Genomic DNA, 5588 nt, shown 5'->3' with positions numbered 1-5588 from the left:
GAAAATGGCGTCCCCGGCGAACAACCCGGAAGTCCCGCCCCCACCGGCGTGGGGCGTTGCAGTCGTTCCCGTCCTAGGTCGTCATTGGCCCAGCTCCCGCCGCACGCATAACGCACGGCCTTCTAGGTAGTGTAGTTTTCCAGATGTGCTCGCCAACGGGAGGAGCGCTTCAAGGCTCAAGTTTTCCTTCTAGGGAAAGGCACTCCAGGACCCGAGGAGACGCTCCAGACCCACCTCTTTATGGTGGGCACAACTCGAGGGGAAGCTGATGGAGGGAGGGAACCGAGGGGCAAGGGTTACACTCCATTCTTCTCTCGGGAAAATCGGAGCTCGGGAGACAGGGACTTCTGTTCAGGGCACAGGCAAAGGCGCAGAACTGGGTCCTCAGCTCGCCTGGCGACTGACCCCCTTTCAGATCCCTCCTCCCCGAATCATCATCTTGGAAAACACAAAAAAGTAGCCTAATGACTGAGTGGAAGCCCTGCCCTGACACGTTGTGTGCGCAAACTGCCCTCTTTTGGGCTTTCTTTGGATGAGTGCAGCCTCCATGTGATGCAGGGAGTCATGTATTTGGCCCAGACCACACAAAACGTGGATTTACCCACTTCTGAGGTGGGGAGGCTGCAAGTGGAGGAGGCTTGGAGGCTCAGGATGGTTAGTTTGAAATGTGTACAGAACAAAGTATCTCTGTCACAGGCAGTTCAACTTATGACTGAATGTTGGAAGGTTTGAGCACGGATATATGAATTTAGGAGTTGTCTTACACTGTTATTTCAAGTCATGATACTGAGTGAGACCATCAAGGCAATGCATGCAGATGGAGAAGAGAACACACAGAGCATGAGCCAGGGACCAAGTCTACATCATTAAATGGTTGATGACAGTATTACCAGAAAGGCCAGGCCTTGCATCTGGATCCTGCTGTTTGCTGCACAGAAGGCCAATGAGCTAGATAACGAGTATTGGCAGAGATGAAGACTTTATTCGGTGCTGCAGCTGAGGAAAATGGGAGATCAATCTGAAATCCCTTTCCTCAACTGACTAAAACTAGGGGTTTATACATCAGGGAAGAAGTGTAACTATGTGTGAGAAAACCAGGAATTAGGAAGGGGTAAGGAAGAGGAATGGGTCAACAGGCAGCAGATGGTCAGTTAGGCAATCATGATGGGTAAGGGGTATAGCATCTCGTTTTCCAGATGTGGTAATCCAGTAAGTTTCAGTTTCTTTATACTATCTGGGAAGGCTGATGCTTGGTTTCCTGAGAAAGGAAATCAGATAAGACAAAAGTGTCTCGAGTTTTAGGAATGGGAGGCTCAATGTCTATAATGTGTTTATTCAAGAGAAATCATAAATATCAATTCTATGGGACAATGGAGCTGGTTTCTATTTATCAATTCCTTGATCATGGGGAATCTGGACATGATCTTTCTGGCTGCTTTATGCTGAGGAGGGGTATTGTGGGTGGCTGCATACCATAGATTACCACGTGGCCACTTAGACGAACTCGAAGGTTAATCTAACACTATAGTTTTCTTTTCTTTTTTTTTTTTTTTTTGAGATGGAGTTTTGTTCTTTCACCCAGGCTGGAGTTCTGTGGCACCATCTCTGCTCACTGCAACCTCTGCCTCCCAGGTTCAAGTGATCCTCCTGCCTCAGCTTCCTGAGTAGCTGGGATTATAGGTGCCCACCATCACGCCTGGCTAATTTTTGTATTTTTAGTAAAGATGGGGTTTCACCATGTTGGCCAGGCTGGCCTCGAACTCCTGACCTCATGATCCACCCACCTCAGCCTCCCAAAATGCTGGGATTACAGGTGTGAGCCACTGCGCCCAGCAGCACTATAGTTTTCTTTGGAAACACAGTTTTTCTCTCTCTAGTCCCTGACTTCCATCAAAGGCAAATCATAGCAGGAACAACCTACCTGCAAAACAAGCTTCAGTCCCACCATACTTATCCAAACAAAGTACAGCAAGAATCACCGTTTATACAATTCCTCCTAAATTGGCTTTGCCAGAACCCTTCACAAGGAATCTCTCAGACTCGACATCCAAAGATCTCTCAAGCCCAGCCAAAGATCTGTCTGCACCTGCAAATACCTGCATGAATTGGGTGAAACCCCCTTTTCTCGAGGCCCCAAAACATCTTGAGGTTCCTGGGTCTATCAGAAAATGACACTGTATCTACTGCAGGCCAGGAACCCTGCAAAGGAACTGTGTACACAAGATATGAGGCCAGTCCTTCCAAGAGCTCCCATCAGCTCCATAAAGTCAGTCTTTTTTTTTTTTTTTTTCGAGACAGAGTCTCGTTCTGTCACCCAGGCTGGAGTGCAGTGGCGCTATCTCAGTTCACTGCAAGCTCTGCCTCTTGGGTTCATGCCATTCTCCTGCCTCAGCCTCCCAAGTAGCTGGGACTACAGGCACCCACCACCATGCCCGGCTAATTTTTGTATTTTAAGTAGAGACGGGGTTTCACCATGTTAGCCAGGATGGTCTCAATCTTTTGACCTTGTGATCCACCCACCTCAGCCTCCGAAAGTGCTGACATTACAGGCATGAGCCACCACGCCTGGCCCATAAAATCAGTCTCAATTCCTCAAAGCAGTCTCTCAACGTCAAAAATATGCCACTCCTGTCAAAGCCTTGGGAAAATACCCAATGCCTACAATTGTGTTATAAAATAACATGGATTTTAAAAAATAGAGATAGGGTCTTGCTCTTTTACCCAGACTGGAATGTAGCGGCATGATCATAGCTCACTACAGCCTCAAACTCCTGGGCTCAAGCAATCCTCCTGCCTCAGCCTCCCAAGTAGCTAGAAAACAGATTCTTGTTGAACATATGCTACACCTAGCTAGAAAACAGATTCTTAGTGAACATACACAAACAACCACATTGCCATGAATTAAGAATATTCACAAATAGTTTCTGAATTCTGGAGAAATCAGTCAGCGAGAGAAATAGCCCTCAAATTTTGTTTACAAATGTATATTCAATTGTTAAAGGCTATAAATAGCTCAAAAGAAAAAAAAAGTTTCATAGAGACAGAAAGATTTACAAAAATTTCTCCTGACTCAAAACAAAAAGAATCAGCAACGTTTCAAACACACACAAAAAATAATAAATTCAGTCCTTGAAATAAATAGCTGTGTTTGTGTGTGTGTGTGTGTGACCTCAAGTGATCCACCCACCTCAGCCTCCCAAAGTACTGGGATTGCAGGAGTGAGCCACTGCACCCAGCCAAAATAAGCCTTTTTTACTGTATTTATTTGAAGATTAAAGATGGTTTAAGGTGACAAGGGGTAGAGTATGATTGCCAACTATATTTGTAAACTTGTTTAGGTGGTACTACCCAGAAATTTTATTAAACACTGACCAGGATATTGTTATGAAGGTATTTTGTAGAAATGGTTAACATCTACAATCAGTATTATTTTGATAATGTAGGTGGTTCTTATCTAACCAGTTGAAAGGCCTTAAGAGAAAAACAGGGTTCTCTGGGGAAAAAATTCTGTCTCAAGACTGCACCTTCAGCTCCTGTCCACGTTTCAATTCTGCTGGCCTGATCTGTAGCCTACAGATTTGGGGCTGGCGTGCCCATCAATCACATAAGCCCATTTCTTTTTCAATCTTTTTTTTTTTTTTAATTTTATTGTAGGCCAGGTGGGTGGCTCACGCCTGTATTCCCAGCACTTTGGGAGGCCAAGGCAGGCAGATCACGAGGTCAGGAGTTCAAGACCAGCCTGGCCAACATAGTGAAACCCCGTCTCTACTAAAAGATACAAAAAATTAGCCGGGCACAGCCGGGCACAGTGGCTCACGCCTGTAATCCCAGCACTTTGGGAGGCCGAGGTGGGTGGATCACAAGGTCAAGAGATTGAGACCATCCTGGCCAACACAGTGAGACCCCATCTCTACTAAAAATACAAAAAAAAAAAAAAAATAGCTGGGCGTGATGGTGGGTACCTGTAGTCCCAGCTACTCGGGAGGCAGAGGCAGGAGAATCGCTTGAACCCGGGAGGCATAGGTTGCAGTGAGCCAAGATAACGCCACTGCACCCCAGCCTGGGCAACAGAGTGAGATGCTGTCTTAAAAAAAAAAAAAAAAAAAAGGCATATTTCTGTCTATTCAGATCAAATCTTGTATGGCTCCTTTGTTATATCATATTACATATGGTGGGTTACCTATGAAGGATGTAGGCTCCATTAATGCAATGTTAAATTCTATGATATTGGATATTGTCCTCTGCTTGTGTAAGATAATGTCTGTTCTCAGGAAATTTAAACTGAAATATTTAGGAAGAAAAAGTGTAAACCTCTTGAATGATTCAGAAAAATACAAATCAATGGATAGTGGGAATAGAAAAAATGATAAAGCAAATGTTATATTAGCAATTAATAAATTTGTGTGAAGGGTATACAGAGTTTCTTTGTGCCATTCTTACAGCTATTCTGTAATTCTGAAATTGTTTCTGAATACAAGTTTATTATGTATATATATGAAGAGGGAGGACTTCTCTTCACCTCCACTGCTATCATCATCCTAATATGACCTACAAAATCTCTCTTCTGAATTCCTGTAATAGCTTCCTAACTGTTCTCTCTGCTTCTGTCCTAATCCACCTGGAGTCTGTTCTTGCAGCAGCCTGAGTGAGCCTTTGAAAATATGTAGCAGGTAGACTCTAGGATGACCAGTGTGGGCCCCATAACCCTTGCCTCTTGGTGTTCAAGCCTTCGTATGACTTGTATCCTTGAGTGTGGGCCTGACCTGTAACTTGCTTCTAAACAAATAAAATATGCCAAAGGTGCTGGGATATACATGACTATGTATTCATGATTATGCTATATAAGATAGTAAGGCCTATCTTGCTGGATTCTCTCCCTCCTCTGCAGACTTGATGAAATAAGCAGCCATGTTGGTAGACCTACATATTCATCTGCAGGCAGGTTTTAGGAGCTGAGGGTAACCTTCACCAACAGCAAGAAATTGAAGACTTCAGTCCTACAACTGTAAGAAAATAAGTTCTAGTGGTAACCTCAATGAGTTTCAAAGTGAATCCTTCCCCAATTGAGTCACTCATGAGACCCCAGCCCTGACTGAAATTTTGAGTGCAGCTTTGTAAGGTTTTGAAGCAGACAACTCAGTTAAGCTGTGACTGAATTCCTGAAAATCTGAAACAATGTGTTTGTATTGTTTTAAGCCATAACACTTTTGGTGTCTTTTACACGACAATAGAAATATAATAGAAAACATAAATTTGGAATGTGTCTTTGTGCAAGTCATGACTTCAATGGCTCCAAACTCAGAGTTAAAACAGTCTCTTACTGCCTGTAGCTTTAATCCACACTAGTCTCCTGTTTCATGCATTCACTGGATATATACTTGCTTATTTATTTTTTAAGATAAAAAAAAAAAAAAAAAAGACCAGGCGTGGTGGCTCACGCCTGTAATCCCAGCACTTTGGGAGGCCGAGGAGGGCATATCATGAGGTCAAGAGATCGAGAACATCCTGGCCAACATGGTGAAACCCCGTCTCTACTAAAAATACAAAAATTAGCTGGGCATGGTGGTGCATGCCTGTAGTCCCAGCTA

This window comes from Macaca mulatta, chromosome 19, assembly GCF_049350105.2.
Source record: "Macaca mulatta isolate MMU2019108-1 chromosome 19, T2T-MMU8v2.0, whole genome shotgun sequence".
NCBI lineage: Eukaryota > Metazoa > Chordata > Mammalia > Primates > Cercopithecidae > Macaca > Macaca mulatta.
The sequence above is the reverse complement of the archived record's forward strand: the minus strand, read 5'-3'. Positions refer to the sequence as shown.